This window comes from Oncorhynchus keta, chromosome 14 (genome assembly GCF_023373465.1).
Source record: "Oncorhynchus keta strain PuntledgeMale-10-30-2019 chromosome 14, Oket_V2, whole genome shotgun sequence".
NCBI lineage: Eukaryota > Metazoa > Chordata > Actinopteri > Salmoniformes > Salmonidae > Oncorhynchus > Oncorhynchus keta.
This window is the reverse complement of record NC_068434.1, coordinates 7,805,201-7,827,205: the sequence shown is the minus strand read 5'-3', so window position 1 is coordinate 7,827,205 and position 22,005 is coordinate 7,805,201. Positions and strand designations below refer to the sequence as shown.

General features: G+C 40.1%; 1 protein-coding gene across 3 annotated transcripts in view; it reads left to right on the top strand.

The window, feature by feature from the left end:
* Positions 1–22,005, top strand: part of LOC127907163 (histone-lysine N-methyltransferase, H3 lysine-79 specific-like) — a 233,665-nt gene that overhangs the window by 199,147 nt on the left and 12,513 nt on the right. The window contains exons 1-2 of one of the 3 annotated variants that reach the window (XM_052460940.1): positions 3,759–3,881; positions 16,080–16,270. The gene's annotated coding sequence lies outside the window, so the exon portion shown is untranslated. Of the gene's footprint in view, positions 1–3,758; positions 3,882–11,720; positions 12,647–15,735; positions 16,271–22,005 lie in introns of those variants that run through there. The other 2 variants (XM_052460938.1, XM_052460939.1) reach the window with 2 other exon arrangements.

The following is a 22,005-nucleotide window of genomic DNA, read 5'->3' as shown; positions in this document are numbered from 1 at the left end:
ACACTCCAAAGAAGTTAAGAGAATTATGTTCTCAATGTTCATAAACTGACCTTCAATTAAACTACTCGGTCTGTTACCAAGATATTTGTAAGGTTTTTGTTGAAATGAAACAGACAGAGGCCAGTCTACAATAGTCAGCAACCTTTATTTACGAGAGCTCTACTTAGTTGTACAAAACCATTTATTTTATACTTGGCTTCTTACGCATACATACACACAACATTAGGTATCCAACTGTAACGGCGTTCTTCGTTGATCGAAAAGAGAGTCGGACCGAAATGCAGCGTGGTTGTTACTCATGTTCTTTAATGAAGAGAATCGCGATACATGAAATAACTTATACAAATACAAAACAACAAACGGAACGTGAAAACCTAATTACAGCCTATCTGGTGAACTACACAGAGACAGGAACAATCACCCACGAAATACACATTGAAACCCCCGGCTACCTAAATATGGTCCCCAATCAGAGACAACGAGAATCACCTGACTCTGATTGAGAACCGCCTCAGGCAGCCAAACCTATGCTACACACCCCTAATCAACCACAATCCCAATTCCTACAAAAACCCCAATAAGACAACACAATAAACCCATGTCACACCCTGGCCTGAACAAATAATTAAGGAAAACACAAAATACTATGACCAAGGCGTGACAGAACCCCCCTAAGGTGCGGACTCCCGGACGCACCTCACAACCATAGGGAGGGTCCGTGTGGGCGTCTGTCCATGGTGGCGGTTTCCGGCTCGGGGCGTGGACCCCACTCCATTAATGTCATAGTTCCTCCCCTTCGCGTCCTCGGATAATCCACCCTCGCCGCCGACCATGGCCTAATAGTCCTCACCCAGAACCCCACTGAACTGAGGGGCAGCTCGGGACTGAGGAAGCTCGGGACTGAGGGGCAGCTCGGGACTGAGGGGCAGCTCGGGACTGAGGGTAGCTCGGGACTGAGGGGCAGCTTGGGACTGAGGGGCAGCTCGGGACTGAGGGGAAGCCCAGTACTGAGAGAAAGCCCAGTACTGAGAGGAAGCCCAGTACTGAGAGGAAGCCCAGTACTGAGATGAAGCTCAGGCAGGTAGTAGGCTCCGGTAGATCCTGGCTGGCTGGCGGATCTGGAAGATTCTGGTTGACTGGCAGATCTGGAAGAGACTGGTTGACTGGCAGATCTGGAAGAATCTGGTTGACTGGCAGATCTAGAAGATCATGGCTGACTGGCGGATCTAGCTGCACTATGCAGACTGACAGCTCTGGCTGCTCCATGCAGACTGGCAGCTCTGGCTGCTCCATGCAGACTGGCAGCACCTTGCAGACTGACAGCTCTGGCTGTATCATGCAGACTGACAGCTCTGGCTGCTCCATGCAGGCTGGCAGCACCTTGCAGACTGGCAGCTCCTTGCAGACTGGCAGCTCCTTGCAGACTGACAGTTCTGGCTGCTCCATGCAGGCTGACAGCTCCTTGCAGACTGACAGCTCCTTGCAGACTGGCAGCTCCTTGCAGACTGGCAGCTCCTTGTAGACTGACAGCTCCTTGCAGACTGACAGCTCCTTGCAGACTGACAGCTCTTTGCAGACTGGCAGCTCTGGCTGCTTCATGCAGACTGACATCTCTGGCTGCTTCATGCAGACTGGCAGCTCTGGCTGTATCATGCAGACTGACAGCTCTGGCTGTATCATGCAGACTGACAGCTCTGGCTGCTCCATGCAGACTGGCAGCACCTTGCAGACTGGCAGCTCCTTGCAGACTGGCTGCTTCATGCAGACTGGCAGCTCTGGCTGTATCATGCAGACTGACATCTCTGGCTGCTCCATGCAGGCTGGCTGCTCCATGCAGGCTGACAGCTCCTTGCAGACTGACAGCTCCTTGCAGACTGGCAGCTCCTCGCAGACTGGCAGCTCCTTGCAGCTTTGGCTGCTTCATGCAGACTGACAGCTCTGGCTGCTTCATACAGACTGACAGCTCTGGCTGCTTCATGCAGACTGACAGATCAGGCTGCTCCCGAACAGGCAGGAGGCTCCGGCAGTGCAGGAGAGGCGAGGCGCACTGTAGGCCTGATGCGTGGTGCTGGCACTGGTGGTGGTACTGGGCCGAGGACACGCACAGGAAGCCTGGTGCGGGGAGCTGCCACCGGAGGGCTGGTGTGTGGAGGTGGCACAGGATGGGCAAGACCGTGAAGGCGTACTGGAGATCTTGAGAGCAGTGTTGGCACAGGACGTGCAAGGCTGGGATGTGCACAGGAGGCCTGGTGCGTGAGGCTGGCGCATTTTCACCAGCCGACTAACACGCACCTCAGGACGAGTATGGAGCGCTGACCCAGGTGCCATCAAATCCCCGACACGCTCCGTCGGACGAATCTTGTACCTAAAGCACCAAGCTAGCAACTCCCTCATTACTCTCACTCCACCTTCCCCATTAACTCCTTCACAGTCTCTGCTTCGCTCACCTCTAACACCGGCTCTGGTTCTGGTCTCCTCCTTGGCTCCTCACGATTAACAAGGAGAGTTGGCTCAGGTCTGTCTCCTGACTCAGCCACTCTCCCTCTGAGCCCCCCCAATACATTATTGGGGCTGCTTTTCGGGCTTCACTCTGCGCCGTCGTGATTGCCTCTCCAACTCCATTCTCCTATAACCCTCTTCGCACTGCTCCAGCGAATCCCAGGCGGGCTCCGGCACTCTCTCTGGGTCGACCGCCCACCTGTCTATTTCTTCCCGTTGTATACTCCATGCCATTGCTGTCCATAACGTCCTCCTTTCGCTGCTCCTGCTGCCTGTTACCACGCCACTCGGTCCGTGTGTGGTGGGTGATTCTGTAACGGCGTTCTTCGTTGATCGAAAGAGAGTCGGACCGAAATGCAGCGTGGTTGTTACTCATGTTCTTTAATGAAGAGAATCGCGATACATGAAATAACTTATACAAATACAAAACAACAAACGGAAAGTGAAAACCTAATTACAGCCTATCTGGTGAACTACACAGAGACAGGAACAATCACCCACGAAATACACATTGAAACCCCGGCTACCTAAATATGGTTCCCAATCAGAGACAACGAGAATCACCTGACTCTGATTGAGAACCGCCTCAGGCAGCCAAACCTATGCTACACACCCCTAATCAACCACAATCCCAATTCCTACAAAAACCCCAATAAGACAACACAATAAACCCATGTCACACCTGGCCTGAACAAATAATTAAGGAAAACACAAAATACTATGACCAAGGCGTGACTCAACGCACACCCCGTCCTGATACCCAGCTGAGAGAGATTAGGAAGGCCACGAAAACACTCCCCATCCTCCCTCAAGATAGGGGGCCCTGGGAAGTATGTCCTTTCCCTTTCCACCATCTCCCAGAGGCCCCATATCCAAGGTCTGCATGAGAATTCTGCTAAGACAGTCTGTGTTTGAGACACCCAGACAGCACATTATCTATATGGTTTTACTCTAATTCTGACTAGAATTTAACATTTATTGATTATAATTTTATACATTCTAATCAATTCCATAAAATCATACAGGGGGAGGGTGGAATACTGTTAATTATAGTCCTGTGTTAAATGTACACATCATTTAGTCATTATTCATCAAATTCACAACCAGAATGAACATGGAATCAGCTTGAATTCAGTTTGATGTCCCAGTATGAATCATTCTGTGATGTTTAGACTGTTCCAATAGTAGCACTGCTTACATCCCTTTCCCTAGATGTACATTAGTAATGAATGTAATGACCAGTCATTCCAATATGATGTATGGTATTTGATTAAATTATGTAATGAGACAGAAATTCAATGAACAATAATAACTAATGCATTCTGTTTTACATGATCATTATTCATGACTCTCCATCTTGGATAATGGATGATCAGTACAACGTGAGTAATTACTTATTTGTCTGTTTTGTTTATTGACAACCAATAACACAAGACAAAGAACAGACCAGAGTGCTAATCTGATACTATAAAAACTATAGGCCTTGTGAACAGCAGTGTGTCTTCTTCAAGACTACAAATTAAATCAGTTTCTTCACATTTATCAAAACTCTCCCCAAATGTTCTCAAGGTAGGTTGGATTAAGATGTATAGATGTTCTTCAAATTATCCAGAATTTTCATATCATAGTTCTCCCACAATATACCTGCCATAGAGGTCAACATTTCACATATCCCTCCCACAAAATATCTGTTGTAGAGCTCAACATTTCAGAGGGGTTGAGTTAAATGCGGAAGACACATCTCAGTTGAATACATTCAGTTGGACAACTGACTAGGTATCCCCCTTTCCTTTCCCTTCCACAATATATCTGCCATGGAGGTCAATATTTCACATAGTCCTCCCACTATATATCTGCTATAGAGGTCAATATTTCACATAGTTCTCCCACTATATATCTGCCCTAGAGGTCAACATTTCACATAGTCCTCCCACAAAATATCTGTCATATAGGTCAATATTTCACATATCTCTCCCACTAAAATATCTGTCATAGAGGTCAATATTTCACTTAGCCTCCCACAATATATCTGTCATTGAGGTCAATATTTCACTTAGCCCTCCCCACAATATATCTGGCATTGAGGTCAATATTTCACTTAGCCCTCCCACAATATATCTGCCATAGAGGTCAACATTTAGAGGGTTGAGTGAAAAGCGGAAGACACATCTCAGTTGAAAACATTCAGTTGGACAACTGACTAGGTATCCCCTTTCCTTTCCTTTCACATAGTCCTCCCACTATATATGTGCCATGGAGGTCAATATTTCACATAGTCCTCCCACTATATATCTGCCATGGAGGTCAATATTTCACATAGTCCTCCCACTATATATCTGCCATGGAGGTCAATATTTCACATAGTCCTCCCACTATATATCTGCTATAGAGGTCAATATTTCACATAGTCCTCCCACTATATATCTGCCATAGAGGTCAATATTTCACATAGTCCTCCCACTATATATCTGCCATAGAGGTCAATATTTCACACTCCCACTATATATCGGCCATGGAGGTCAATATTTCACATAGTCCTCCCACTATATATCGGCCATGGAGGTCAATATTTCACATAGTCCTCCCACTATATATCTGCCATAGAGGTCAATATTTCACAAAGTCCTCCACAATATGTCTGTCATAGAGGTCAACATTTCACACAACAAAATAAAATTGAATCAGCTTGAATTCAGCTTGATGTCCTAGTATGAATCATTCTGTGATGTTTAGACTGTTCCAATAGTAGTGCTGCTTACATCTTTCCCTAGATGTACATTAGTAATGAATGTGATGAACAGTCATTCCAATATGATGTATGGTATTTCATTAAATTATTGTAATGAGACAGAAATTCAATGAACAATAATAACTAATGCATTCTGTTTTACATGATCATTATTCATGACTCTCCATCTTGGATAATGGATGATCAGATTGGGGTGAGTAATTACTTATTTGTCTGTTTTGTTTATTGACAACCAATAACACAAGACAAAGAACAGACCAGAGTGTTAATCTGATACTATAAAAACTACAGGCCTTGTGAACAGCAGTGTGTCTTCTTCAAGGCTACAAATTAAATCAGTTTCTTTACATTTATCAAAACTCTCCCCAAATGTTCTCAAGGTAGGTTGGATTAAGATGTATAGATGTTCTACAAATTATCCAGAATTTTCATATCATAGATCTCCCACAATATATCTGCCATAGAGGTCAACATTTCAATACCCCCCCACAAAATATCTGTTGTAGAGCTCAACATTTTAGAGGGGTTGAGTTAAATGCGGAAGACACATCTCAGTTGAATACATTCAGTTGGACAACTGACTAGGTATCCCCCCTTTCCTTTTCCTTTCACATAGTCCTCACTATATATCTGCCATAGGGGTCAATATTTCATAGTCCTCGCACTATATATCTGCCTAGAGGTCAACATTTCACATAGTCCTCCCACAAAATATCTGCTCATAGAGGTCAATATTTCACATATCCTCCCAAAATATCTGTCATAGAGGTCAATATTTCACATAGTCCTCCCCACTATATATCTGGCATTGAGGTCAATATTTCACATAGTCCTCCCACTATATATCTGCCATGGAGGTCAATATTTCACATAGTCCTCCCACTATATATCTGCCAATATTTCACATAGTCCTCCCACTATATATCTGCCGGGAGGTCAATATTTCACATAGTCCTCCCACTATATATCTGCTATAGAGGTCAATATTTCACATAGTCCTCCCACTATATATCTGCTATAGAGGTCAATATTTCACATAGTCCTCGCACTATATATCTGTCATAGAGGTCAATATTTCACATAGTCCTCCCACTATATATCTGCCATGGAGGTCAATATTTCACATAGTCCTCCCACTATATATCTGCCATGGAGGTCAATATTTCACATAGTCCTCCCACTATATATCTGCCGTGGAGGTCAATATTTCACATAGTCCTCCCACTATATATCTGCCATAGAGGTCAATATTTCACATAGTCCTCCCACAATATTTCTGGCATTGAGGTCAATATTTCACATAGGCCTCCCACAATATATCTGTCATTGAGGTCAATATTTCACTTAGCCCTCCCACAATATATCTGCCATAGAGGTCAACATTTCAGAGGGTTGAGTGAAAAGCGGAAGACACATCTCAGTTGAAAACATTCAGTTGGACAACTGACTAGGTATCCCCCTTTCCTTTCCTTTCACATAGTCCTCCCACTATATATCTGCCATGGAGGTCAATATTTCACATAGTCCTCCCACTATATATCTGCCATGGAGGTCAATATTTCACATAGTCCTCCCACTATATATCTGCTATAGAGGTCAATATTTCACATAGTCCTCCCACTATATATCTGCCATAGAGGTCAATATTTCACATAGTCCTCCCACTATATATCTGCCATAGAGGTCAATATTTCACAAAGTCCTCCCACAATATGTCTGTCATAGAGGTCAACATTTCACACAACAAAATAAAATTGAATCAGCTTGAATTCAGCTTGATGTCCTAGTATGAATCATTCTGTGATCTTTAGACTGTTCCAATAGTAGCACTGCTTACATCCCTTTCCTAGATGTACATTAGTAGTGAATGTGATGAACAGTCATTCCAGTATGATGTGTGGTATTTCATTAAATTATTGTAATGAGACAGAAATTCAATGAACAATAATAACTAATGCATTCTGTTTTACATGATCATTATTCATGACTCTCCATCTTGGATAATGGATGATCAGTATTAGGTGAGTAATTACTTATTTGTCTGTTTTGTTTATTGACAACCAATAACACAAGACAAAGAACAGACCAGAGTGTTAATCTGATACTATAAAAACTACAGGCCTTGTGAACAGCAGTGTGTCTTCTTCAAGGCTACAAATTAAATCAGTTTCTTTACATTTATCAATACTCTCCCCAAATGTTCTCAAGGTTGGTTGTATAAAGATGTATAGATGTTCTTCAAATTATCCAGAATTTTCAAATCATAGACCTCCCACTATATATCTGCTATGGAGGTCAACATTTCACATAGTTCTCCCACTATATATCTGCTATAGAGGTCAATATTTCACATAGTCTTCCCACTATATATCTGCTATAGAGGTCAATATTTCACATAGTCCTCCCACTATATATCTGCTATAGAGGTAAACATTTCACATTTTCCTCCCACTTTATATCTGCTATAGAGGTCAATATTTCACATAGTCCTCCCACTATATATCTGCTATAGAGATCAATATTTCACATAGTCCTCCCACTATATATCTGCTATAGAGGTCAATATTTCACATAGCCCTCCCACTATATATCTGCTATAGAGGTCAACATTTCACACTCCAAAATGAACATGGAATCAGCTTGAATTCAGTTTGATGTCCCAGTATGAATCATTCTGTGATGTTTATATATAATAATATATATGCCATTTAGCAGACGCTTTTATCCAAAGCGACTTACAGTCATGTGTGCATACATTCTACGTATGGGTGGTCCTGGGATCGAACCCACTACCCTGGCGTTACAAGCGCCATGCTCTACTATGTTTAGACTGTTCCAATAGTATCACTGCTTACATCCCTTTCCCTAGATGTACATTAGTAATGAATGTGATGAACAGTCATTCCAATATGCATTTACATTTACATTTAAGTCATTTAGCAGACGCTCTTATCCAGAGCGACTTACAAATTGGTGCATTCACCTTATGACATCCAGTGGAACAGTCACTTTACAATAGTGCATCTAAATCTTAAAGGGGGGTGAGAGGGATTACTTATCCTATCCTAGGTATTCCTTAAAGAGGTGGGGTTTCAGGTGTCTCCGGAAGGTGGTGATTGACTCCGCTGTCCTGGCGTCGTGAGGGAGTTTGTTCCACCATTGGGGGGGCCAGAGCAGCGAACAGTTTTGACTGGGCTGAGCGGGAGCTGTACTTCCTCAGTGGTAGGGATGCGAGCAGGCCAGAGGTGGATGAACGCAGTGCCCTTGTTTGGGTGTAGGGCCTGATCAGAGCCTGGAGGTACTGAGGTGCCGTTCCCCTCACAGCTCCGTAGGCAAGCACCATGGTCTTGTAGCGGATGCGAGCTTCAACTGGAAGCCAGTGGAGAGAGCGGAGGAGCGGGGTGACGTGAGAGAACTTGGGAAGGTTGAACACCAGACGGGCTGCGGCGTTCTGGATGAGTTGTAGGGTTTTAATGGCACAGGCAGGGAGCCCAGCCAACAGCGAGTTGCAGTAATCCAGACGGGAGATGACAAGTGCCTGGATTAGGACCTGCGCCGCTTCCTGTGTGTGGCAGGGTCGTACTCTGCGGATGTTGTAGAGCATGAACCTACAGGAACGGGCCACCTCCTTGATGTTAGTTGAGAACGACAGGGTGTTGTCCAGGATCACGCCAAGGTTCTTAGCGCTCTGGGAGGAGGACACAATGGAGTTGTCAACCGTGATGGCGAGATCATGGAGCGGGCAGTCCTTCCCCGGGAGGAAGAGCAGCTCCGTCTTGCCGAGGTTCAGCTTGAGGTGGTGATCCGTCATCCACACTGATATGTCTGCCAGACATGCAGAGATGCGATTCGCCACCTGGTCATCAGAAGGGGGAAAGGGAAGATTAATTGTGTGTCGTCTGCATAGCAATGATAGGAGAGACCATGTGAGGTTATGACAGAGCCAAGTGACTTGGTGTATAGCGAGAATAAGAGAGGGCCTAGAACAGAGCCCTGGGGGACACCAGTGGTGAGAGCGCGTGGTGAGGAGACAGATTCTCGCCACGCCACCTGGTAGGAGCGACCTGTCAGGTAGGACGCAATCCAAGCGTGGGCGCGCCGGAGATGCCCAACTCGGAGAGGGTGGAGAGGGAGGATCTGATGGTTCACAGTATCGAAGGCAGCCGATAGATCTAGAAGGATGAGAGCAGAGGAGAGAGAGTTAGCTTTAGCAGTGCGGAGCGCCTCCGTGATACAGAGGAGAGCAGTCTCAGTTGAATGACTAGTCTTGAAACCTGACTGATTTGGATCAAGAAGGTCATTCAGAGAGAGATATATGATGTATGGTATTTCATTAAATTATGTAATGAGACAGAAATTCAATGAACAATAATAACTAATGCATTCTGTTTTACATGATCATTATTCATGACTCTCCATCTTGGATAATGGATGATCAGAACCAGGTGAGTAATTACTTATTTGTCTGTTTTGTTTATTGACAACCAATAACACAAGACAAAGAACAGACCAGAGTGTTAATCTGATACTATAAAAACTACAGGCCTTGTGAACAGCAGTGTGTCTTCTTCAAGGCTACAAATTAAATCAGTTTCTTTACATTTATCAATACTCTCCCCAAATGTTCTCAAGGTTGGTTGTATAAAGATGTATAGATGTTCTTCAAATTATCCAAAATTTTCATATCATCGATCTCCCACAATATATCTGCTATAGAGGTCAACATTTCACATAGTTCTCCCACAATATACCTGCCATAGAGGTCAACATTTCACATATCCCTCCCACAAAATATCTGTTGTAGAGCTCAACATTTCAGAGGGGTTGAGTTAAATGCGGAAGACACATCTCAGTTGAATACATTCAGTTGGACAACTGACTAGGTATCCCCCTTTCCTTTCCCTTCCACAATATATCTGCCATGGAGGTCAATATTTCACATAGTCCTCCCACTATATATCTGCTATAGAGGTCAATATTTCACATAGTCCTCCCACTATATATCTGCTATAGAGGTCAATATTTCACATAGTCCTCCCACTATATATCTGCTATAGAGGTCAATATTTCACATAGTCCTCCCACAATATATCTGCTATAGAGGTCAACATTTTACACACCAAAATGAAAATAGAATCAGCTTGAATTCAGTTTGATGTCTAATTATGAAGCATTCTGTGATGTTCAGACTGTTCCAATAGTAGCACTGCTTACATCCTTTCCCTAGATGTACATTAGTAATGAACGTGATGAACAGTAATTCCAATATGATGTGTGGTATTTTATTAAATGATGTAATGAGACAGAAATTCAATGAACAATAATAACTAATGCATTCTGTTTACATGATCATTATTCATGACTCTCCATCTTGGATAATGGATGATCAGCAAGAAGTGAGTAATTACTTATTTGTCTGTTTTGTTTATTAACAACCAATAACACAAGACAAAGAACAGACCAGAGTGTTAATCTGATACTATAAAAACTACAGGTCTTGTGAACAGCAGGCATTTATCAAAACTCTCCCCAAATGTTCTCAATTTAGGTTGTACTAAGATGTATAGATGTCCCTTAAATGTGCCAGCATTTTTATATTATAGATCTCCACAAAATATCTGCTATGGAGCTCAACATGTCAGATGGGTTGAGTTAAATATGGAAGACATATTTCAGTACAATACATTCAGTTGGACAACTGACTAGGAATCAATTTTTCCCTTTAACTTCCCTTTCACATAGTCCTCCCACAATAGATCTGGCATTTAGGTCAATATTTCACATAGCCCTCCCACTATATATCTGCTTTTGAGTTCAACATTTCTCACTTCGAAATTATTAACATGGAATCAGCTTGAAATCAGTTTTATGTCCTAGTATGAATCATTCTGTGATGTTTAGACTGTTCCAATAGTAGCACTGCTTACATCCCTTTCCCCAGATGTACATTAGTAGTGAATGTGATGAACAGTCATTCCAATATGATGTATGGTATTTCATTAAATTATGTAATGAGACAGAAATTCAATGACCAATAATAACTAATGCATTCTGTTTTACATGATCATTATTCATGACTCTCCATCTTGGATAATGGATGATCAGGACAACGTGAGTAATTACTTATTTGTCTGTTTTGTTTATTGACAACCAATAACACAAGACAAAGAACAGACCAGAGTGTTAATCTGATACTATAAAAACTACAGGCCTTGTGAACAGCAGTGTGTCTTCTTCATGGCTACAAATTAAATCAGTTTCTTTACATTTATCAATACTCTCCCCAAATGTTCTCAAGGTAGGTTGGATGAAGATGTATAGATGTTCTTCAAATTATCCAGAATTTTCATATCATAGTCCTCCCACAATATATCTGCCAAAGAGGTCAACATTTCACATAGTCCTCCCACAATATATCTGCTATGGAGGTCAATATTTCACATAGTCCTCCCATTATATATCTGCCATAGAGGTCAACATTTCACATAGTCCTCCCACTATATATCTGCTATAGAGGTCAATATTTCACATAGTCCTCCCATTATATATCTGCCATAGAGGTCAATATTTCACATAGTCCTCCCACAATATATCTGCCATAGAGGTCAATATTTCACATAGTCCTCCCACTATATATCTGCCATAGAGGTCAATATTTCACATAGTCCTCCCACAATATATCTGCTATTGAGGTCAATATTTCACATAGTCCTCCCACTATATATCTGCTATAGAGGTCAATATTTCACATAGTCCTCCCACTATATATCTGCTATAGAGGTCAATATTTCACATAGTCCTCCCACAATATATCTGCTATAGAGGTCAATATTTCACATAGTCCTCCCACTATATATCTGCTATAGAGGTCAATATTTCACATAGTCCTCCCACTATATATCTGCCATAGAGGTCAACATTTCACACTCCAAAATGAAAATAGAATCAGCTTGAATTCAGTTTGATGTCCTAGTATGAATCATTCTGTGATGTTTAGACTGTTCCAATAGTAGCACTGCTTACATCCCTTTCCCTAGATGTACATTAGTAATGAATGTGATGAACAGTCATTCCAATATGATGTATGGTATTTCATTAAATTATGTAATGAGACAGAAATTCAATGAACAATAATAACTAATGCATTCTGTTTTACATGATCATTATTCATGACTCTCCATCTTGGATAATGGATGATCAGGACAACGTGAGTAATTACTTATTTGTCTGTTTTGTTTATTGACAACCAATAACACAAGACAAAGAACAGACCAGAGTGTTAATCTGATACTATAAAAACTACAGGCCTTGTGAACAGCAGTGTGTCTTCTTCAAGGCTACAAATTAAATCAGTTTCTTTACATTTATCAAAACTCTCCCCAAATGTTCTCAAGGTAGGTTGGATTAAGATGTATAGATGTTCTGTAAATTATCCAGAATTTTATATCATAGATCTCCCACAATATATCTGCCATAGAGGTCAATATTTCACATAGTCCTTCCACAATATATCTGCTATGGAGGTCAACATTTCACATAGTTCTCCAACTATATATCTGCCATAGAGGTCAACATTTCACATAGTCTTCCCACTATATATCTGCCATAGAGGTCAATATTTCACATAGTTCTCCCACAATATATCTGCTATAGAGGTCAATATTTCACATAGTCTTCCCACTATATATCTGCCATAGAGGTCAATATTTCACATAGTCCTCCCACTATATATCTGCTATAGAGGTCAATATTACACATAGTCCTCCCACTATATATCTGCCATAGAGGTCAATATTTCACAAAGTCTTCCCACTATATATCTGCCATAGAGGTCAACATTTCACATAGTCCTCCCACTATATATCTGCCATAGAGGTCAATATTTCACATAGTTCTCCCACAATATATCTGCTATAGAGGTCAACATTTCACATAGTCCTCCCACTATATATCTGCCATAGAGGTCAATATTTCACATAGTTCTCCCATAATATATCTGCCATAGAGGTCAATATTTCACATAGTCCTCCCACTATATATCTGCCATAGAGGTCAATATTTCACATAGTTCTCCCACAATATATCTGCCATAGAGGTCAATATTTCACATAGTCCTCCCACTATATATCTGCCATAGAGGTCAATATTTCACATAGTCCTCCCACAATATATCTGCCATAGAGGTCAATATTTCACATAGTTCTCCCACAATATATCTGCCATAGAGGTCAACATTTCACATAGTCCTCCCACTATATATCTGCCAAAGAGGTCAATATTTCACATAGTCCTCCCACTATATATCTGCCATAGAGGTCAATATTTCACATAGTCCTCCCACTATATATCTGCCATAGAGGTCAACATTTCACATAGTCCTCCCACTATATATCTGCCATAGAGGTCAATATTTCACATAGTCCTCCCACTATATATCTGCCATAGAGGTCAATATTTCACATAGTCCTCCCACTATATATCTGCCATAGAGGTCAATATTTCACATAGTCCTCCCACTATATATCTGCCATAGAGGTCAATATTTCACATAGTTCTCCCACAATATATCTGCCATAGAGGTCAACATTTCACATAGTCCTCCCACTATATATCTGCTATAGAGATCAATATTTCACATAGTTCTCCCACAATATATCTGCCATAGAGGTCAATATTTCACATAGTCCTCCCACTATATATCTGCCATAGAGGTCAATATTTCACATAGTCCTCCCACTATATATCTGCCATAGAGGTCAATATTTCACATAGTTCTCCCACAATATATCTGCCATAGAGGTCAATATTTCACATAGTTCTCCCACAATATATCTGCCATAGAGGTCAACATTTCACATAGTCCTCCCACTATATATCTGCCATAGAGGTCAATATTTCACATAGTTCTCCCACAATATATCTGCCATAGAGGTCAATATTTCACATAGTCCTCCCACTATATATCTGTCATAGAGGTCAACATTTCACATAGTCCTCCCATTATATATCTGCCATAGAGGTCAATATTTCACATAGTTCTCCCACAATATATCTGTCATAGAGGTCAATATTACACATAGTCCTCCCATTATATATCTGCCATAGAGGTCAACATTTCACATAGTCCTCCCACTATATATCTGCTATAGAGGTCAACATTTCACATAGTTCTCCCACTATATATCTGCCATAGAGGTCAATATTTCACATAGTTCTCCCACAATATATCTGCCATAGAGGTCAATATTTCACATAGTCCTCCCACTATATATCTGCCATAGAGGTCAATATTTCACATAGTTCTCCCACAATATATCTGTCATAGAGGTCAATATTTCACATAGTCCTCCCATTATATATCTGCCATAGAGGTCAATATTTCACATAGTTCTCCCACTATATATCTGCCATAGAGGTCAATATTTCACATAGTCCTCCCACTATATATCTGCCATAGAGGTCAATATTTCACATAGTCCTCCCACTATATATCTGCTATAGAGGTCAATATTTCACATAGTTCTCCCACAATATATCTGCCATAGAGGTCAATATTTCACATAGTCCTCCCACTATATATCTGCCATAGAGGTCAACATTTCACATAGTCCTCCCACTATATATCTGCCATAGAGGTCAATATTTCACATAGTCCTCCCACTATATATCTGCTATAGAGGTCAATATTTCACATAGTCCTCCCACTATATATCTGCCATAGAGGTCAATATTTCACATAGTCCTCCCACTATATATCTGCTATAGAGGTCAATATTTCACATAGTCCTCCCACTATATATCTGCCGTAGAGGTCAATATTTCACATAGTCCTCCCACTATATATCTGCTATAGAGGTCAACATTTCACATAGTTCTCCCACAATATATCTGCCATAGAGGTCAATATTTCACATAGTTCTCCCACTATATATCTGCCATAGAGGTCAACATTTCACACTCCAAAGAAGTTAAGAGAATTATGTTCTCAATGTTCATAAACTGACCTTCAATTAAACTACTCGGTCTGTTACCAAGATATTTGTAAGGTTTTTGTTGAAATGAAACAGACAGAGGCCAGCCTACAATAGTCAGCAACGTTTATTTACGAGAGCTCTACTTAGTTGTACAAAACCATTTATTTTATACTTGGCATTAACGCACATACATACACACACAACATTAGGTATCCAACGCACCCCCGTCCTGCTACCCAGCTGAGAGAGATTAGGGAAGGCCACGAAAAACACTCCCCATCCTCCCTCAAGATAGGGGGCCCTGGGAAGTATGTCCTTTCCCTTTCCACCATCTCCCAGAGGCCCCATATCCAAGGTCTGCATGAGAATTCTGCTAAGACAGTCTGTTTGAGACACCCAGACACCACGTTATCTATATGGTTTTACTCTAATTCTGACTAGAATTGAACATTTATTGATTATAATTTTATACATTCTAATCAATTCCAATAAATCATACAGGGGAGGGTGGAATACTGTTAATTATAGTCCTGTGTTAAATGTACACATCATTTAGTCATTATTCATCAAATTCACAACCAGAATGAACATGGAATCAGCTTGAATTCAGTTTGATGTCCCAGTATGAATCATTCTGTGATGTTTAGACTGTTCCAATAGTAGCACTGCTTACATCCCTTTCCCCAGATGTACATTAGTAATGAATGTGATGAACAGTCATTCCAATATGATGTATGGTATTTCATTAAATTATGTAATGAGACAGAAATTCAATGAACAATAATAACTAATGCATTCTGTTTTACATGATCATTATTCATGACTCTCCATCTTGGATAATGGATGATCAGTATCAGGTGAGTAATTACTTATTTGTCTGTTTTGTTTATTGACAACCAATAACACAAGACAAAGAACAGACCAGAGTGTTAATCTGATACTATAAAAACTACAGGCCTTGTGAACAGCAGTGTGTCTTCTTCAAGGCTACAAATTAAATCAGTTTCTTTACATTTATCAATACTCTCCCCAAATGTTCTCAAGGTAGGTTGGATTAAGATGTATAGATGCTCTTCAAATTATCCAGAATTTTCAAATCATAGACCTCCCACAATATATCTGCTATGGAGGTCAACATTTCACATAGTTCTCACACAATATCTCTGCTAAAGAGATCAATATTTCACATAGTCCTCCCACAATATATCTGCTATGGAGGTCAACATTTCACATAGTCCTCCCACTATATATCTGCTATAGAGGTCAACATTTCACATAGTCCTCCCACTATATATCTGCTATAGAGGTCAATATTTCACATAGTTCTCCCACTATATATCTGCTATAGAGGTCAATATTTCACATTGTCCTCCCACTATATATCTGCTATAGAGGTCAACATTTCACATAGTCCTCCCACTATATATCTGCTATAGAGGTCAATATTTCACATAGTTCTCCCACTATATATCTGCTATAGAGGTCAATATTTCACATTGTCCTCCCACTATATATCTGCCATAGAGGTCAATATTTCACATGGTCCTCCCACTATATATCTGCTATAGAGGTTAATATTTCACATAGTCCTCCCACTATATATCTGCTATAGAGGTCAATATTTCACATAGTCCTCCCACTATATATCTGCTATAGAGGTCAACATTTCACATTTCCCTCCCACTATATATCTGCTATAGAGGTCAATATTTCACATTGTCCTCCCACTATATATCTGCCATAGAGGTCAATATTTCACATAGTCCTCCCACTATATATCTGCTATAGAGGTTAATATTTCACATAGTCCTCCCACTATATATCTGCTATAGAGGTCAATATTTCACATTGTCCTCCCACTATATACCTGCCATAGAGGTCAATATTCCACATAGTCCTCCCACTATATATCTGCTATAGAGGTCAATATTTCACATTGTCCTCCCACTATATATCTGCCATAGAGGTCAATATTTCACATAGTCCTCCCACTATATATCTGCTATAGAGGTCAATATTTCACATAGTCCTCCCACTATATATCTGCTATAGAGGTCAACATTTCACATTTCCCTCCCACTATATATCTGCCATAGAGGTCAATATTTCACATAGTCCTCCCACTATATACTGCTATAGAGGTCAATATTTCACATAGTCCTCCCACTATATATCTGCTATAGAGGTCAATATTTCACATAGTCCTCCCACTATATATCTGCTATAGAGGTCAACATTTCACATTGTCCTCCCACTATATATCTGCCATAGAGGTCAATATTTCACATAGTCCTCCCACTATATACTGCTATAGAGGTCAATATTTCACATAGTCCTCCCACTATATATCTGCTATAGAGGTCAATATTTCACATAGTCCTCCCACTATATATCTGCTATAGAGGTCAATATTTCACATAGTCCTCCCACTATATATCTGCTATAGAGGTCAACATTTCACATTTCCCTCCCACTATATATCTGCCATAGAGGTCAATATTTCACATAAGTCTCCCACTATATATCTGCTATAGAGGTCAATATTTCACATAGTCCTCCCACTATATATCTGCTATAGAGGTCAATATTTCACATTTTCCTCCCACTATATATCTGTCATAGAGGTCAATATATCACATAGTCCTCCCACTATATATCTGCTATAGAGGTCAATATTTCACATAGTCCTCCCACTATATATCTGTCATAGAGGTCAATATATCACATAGTCCTCCCACTATATATCTGCCATAGAGGTCAATATTTCACATAGTCCTCCCACTATATATCTGTCATAGAGGTCAATATTTCACATAGTCCTCCCACTATATATCTGCTATAGAGGTCAATATTTCACATAGTCCTCCCACTATATATCTGCTATAGAGGTCAATATTTCACATTGTCCTCCCACTATATATCTGCCATAGAGGTCAATATATCACATAGTCCTCCCACTATATATCTGCCATAGAGGTCAATATTTCACATAGTCCTCCCACTATATATCTGTCATAGAGGTCAACATTTCACATTTCCCTCCCACTATATATCTGCTATAGAGGTCAACATTTCACATTTCCTTCCCACTATATATCTGCCATAGAGGTCAATATATCACATAGTCCTCCCACTATATATCTGCCATAGAGGTCAATATTTCACATAGTCCTCCCACTATATATCTGTCATAGAGGTCAATATATCACATAGTCCTCCCACTATATATCTGTCATAGAGGTCAATATATCACATAGTCCTCCCACTATATATCTGTCATAGAGGTCAATATATCACATAGTCCTCCCACTATATATCTGCCATAGAGGTCAATATTTCACATAGTCCTCCCACTATATATCTGTCATAGAGGTCAATATTTCACATAGTCCTCCCACTATATATCTGCTATAGAGGTCAATATTTCACATAGTCCTCCCACTATATATCTGCTATAGAGGTCAACATTTCACATAGTCCTCCCACTGTATATCTGCTATAGAGGTCAATATTTCACATAGTTCTCCCACTATATATCTGCTATAGAGGTCAATATTTCACATAGTCCTCCCACTATATATCTGCTATAGAGGTCAATATTTCACATAGTCCTCCCACTATATATCTGCTATAGAGGTCAATATATCACATAGTCCTCCCACTATATATCTGCTATAGAGGTCAATATTTCACATTGTCCTCCCACTATATATCTGTCATAGAGGTCAATATTTCACATAGTCCTACCACTATATATCTGCTATAGAGGTCAATATATCACATAGTCCTCCCACTATATATCTGCTATAGAGGTCAATATTTCACATTGTCCTCCCACTATATATCTGTCATAGAGGTCAATATTTCACATAGTCCTCCCACTATATATCTGCTATAGAGGTCAATATTTCACATAGTCCTCCCACTATATATCTGTCATAGAGGTCAATATTTCACATAGTCCTCCCACTATATATCTGCTATAGAGGTCAATATTTCACATAGTCCTCCCACTATATATCTGCTATAGAGGTCAACATTTCACATAGTCCTCCCACTGTATATCTGCTATAGAGGTCAATATTTCACATAGTTCTCCCACTATATATCTGCTATAGAGGTCAATATTTCACATAGTCCTCCCACTATATATCTGCTATAGAGGTCAATATTTCACATAGTCCTCCCACTATATATCTGCTATAGAGGTCAATATATCACATAGTCCTCCCACTATATATCTGCTATAGAGGTCAATATTTCACATTGTCCTCCCACTATATATCTGTCATAGAGGTCAATATTTCACATAGTCCTACCACTATATATCTGCTATAGAGGTCAATATATCACATAGTCCTCCCACTATATATCTGCTATAGAGGTCAATATTTCACATTGTCCTCCCACTATATATCTGTCATAGAGGTCAATATTTCACATAGTCCTCCCACTATATATCTGCTATAGAGGTCAATATTTCACATAGTCCTCCCACTATATATCTGTCATAGAGGTCAATATTTCACATAGTCCTCCCACTATATATCTGTCATAGAGGTCAACATTTCACATAGTCCTCCCACTATATATCTGCTATAGAGGTCAATATTTCACATAGTCCTCCCACTATATATCTGCCATAGAGGTCAACATTTCACATAGTTCTCCCACAATATATCTGCCATAGAGGTCAATATTTCACATAGTCCTCCCACTATATATCTGCTATAGAGGTCAATATTTCACATAGTCCTCCCACTATATATCTGCCGTAGAGGTCAATATTTCACATAGTCCTCCCACTATATATCTGCTATAGAGGTCAACATTTCACATAGTTCTCCCACAATATATCTGCCATAGAGGTCAACATTTCACACTCCAAAGAAGTTAAGAGAATTATGTTCTCAATGTTCATAAACTGACCTTCAATTAAACTACTCGGTCTGTTACCAAGATATTTGTAAGGTTTTGTTGAAATGAAACAGACAGAGGCCAGTCTACAATAGTCAGCAACGTTTATTTACGAGAGCTCTACTTAGTTGTACAAAACCATTTATTTTATACTTGGCATCTAACGCACATACATACACACACAACATTAGGTATCCAACGCACCCCCGTCCTGCTACCCAGCTGAGAGATTAGGAAGGCCACGAAAAACACTCCCCATCCTCCCTCAAGATAGGGGGCCCTGGGAAGTATGTCCTTTCCCTTTCCACCATCTCCCAGAGGCCCCATATCCAAGGTCTGCATGAGAATTCTGCTAAGACAGTCTGTTTGAGACACCCAGACACCACGTTATCTATATGGTTTTACTCTAATTCTGACTAGAATTTAACATTTATTGATTATAATTTTATACATTCTAATCAATTCCAATAAATCATACAGGGGGAGGGTGGAATACTGTTAATTATAGTCCTGTGTAAAATGTATACATCATTTAGTCATTATTCATCAAATTCACAACCAGAATGAACATGGAATCAGCTTGAATTCAGTTTGATGTCCTAGTATGAATCATTCTGTGATGTTTAGACTGTTCCAATAGTATCACTGCTTACATCCCTTTCCCTAGATGTACATTAGTAATGAATGTGATGAACAGTCATTACAATATGATGTATGGTATTTCATTAAATTATGTAATGAGACAGACATTCAATGAACAATAATAACTAATGCATTCTGTTTTACATGATCATTATTCATGACTCTCCATCTTGGATAATGGATGATCAGTATCAGGTGAGTAATTACTTATTTGTCTGTTTTGTTTATTGACAACCAATAACACAAGACAAAGAACAGACCAGAGTGTTAATCTGATACTATAAAAACTACAGGCCCTGTGAACAGCAGTGTGTCTTCTTCAAGGCTAAAAAATTAAATCAGTTTCTTTACATTTATCAATACTCTCCCCAAATGTTCTCAAGGTAGGTTGGATTAAGATGTATAGATGCTCTTCAAATTATCCAGCATTTTCAAATCATAGACCTCCCACAATATATCTGCTATGGAGGTCAACATTTCACATAGTCCCCCACTATATATCTGCTATAGAGGTCAATATTTCACATAGTCCTCCCACTATATATCTGCCCTAGAGGTCAATATTTCACATAGTCCTCCCACTATATATCTGCCCTAGAGGTCAATATTTCACATTGTCCTCCCACTATATATCTGCCATAGAGGTCAACATTTCACATAGTCCTCCCACTATATATCTGCTATAGAGGTCGATATTTCACATAGTCCTCCCACTATATATCTGCTATAGAGGTCAATATTTCACATAGTCCTCCCACTATATATCTGCTATAGAGGTCAATATTTCACATAGTCCTCCCACTATATATCTGCTATAGAGGTCAATATTTCACATAGTCCTCCCACTATATATCTGCTATAGAGGTCAACATTTCACATTTCCTCCCACTATATATCTGCCATAGAGGTCAATATTTCACATAAGTCTCCCACTATATATCTGCTATAGAGGTCAATATTTCACATAGTCCTCCCACTATATATCTGCTATAGAGGTCAACATTTCAAATTTTCCTCCCACTATATATCTGCCATAGAGGTCAATATTTCACATAGTCCTCCCACTATATATCTGCTATAGAGGTCAACATTTCACATTTCCTCCCACTATATATCTGCCATAGAGGTCAATATTTCACATAAGTCTCCCACTATATATCTGCTATAGAGGTCAATATTTCACATAGTCCTCCCACTATATATCTGTCATAGAGAACAACATTT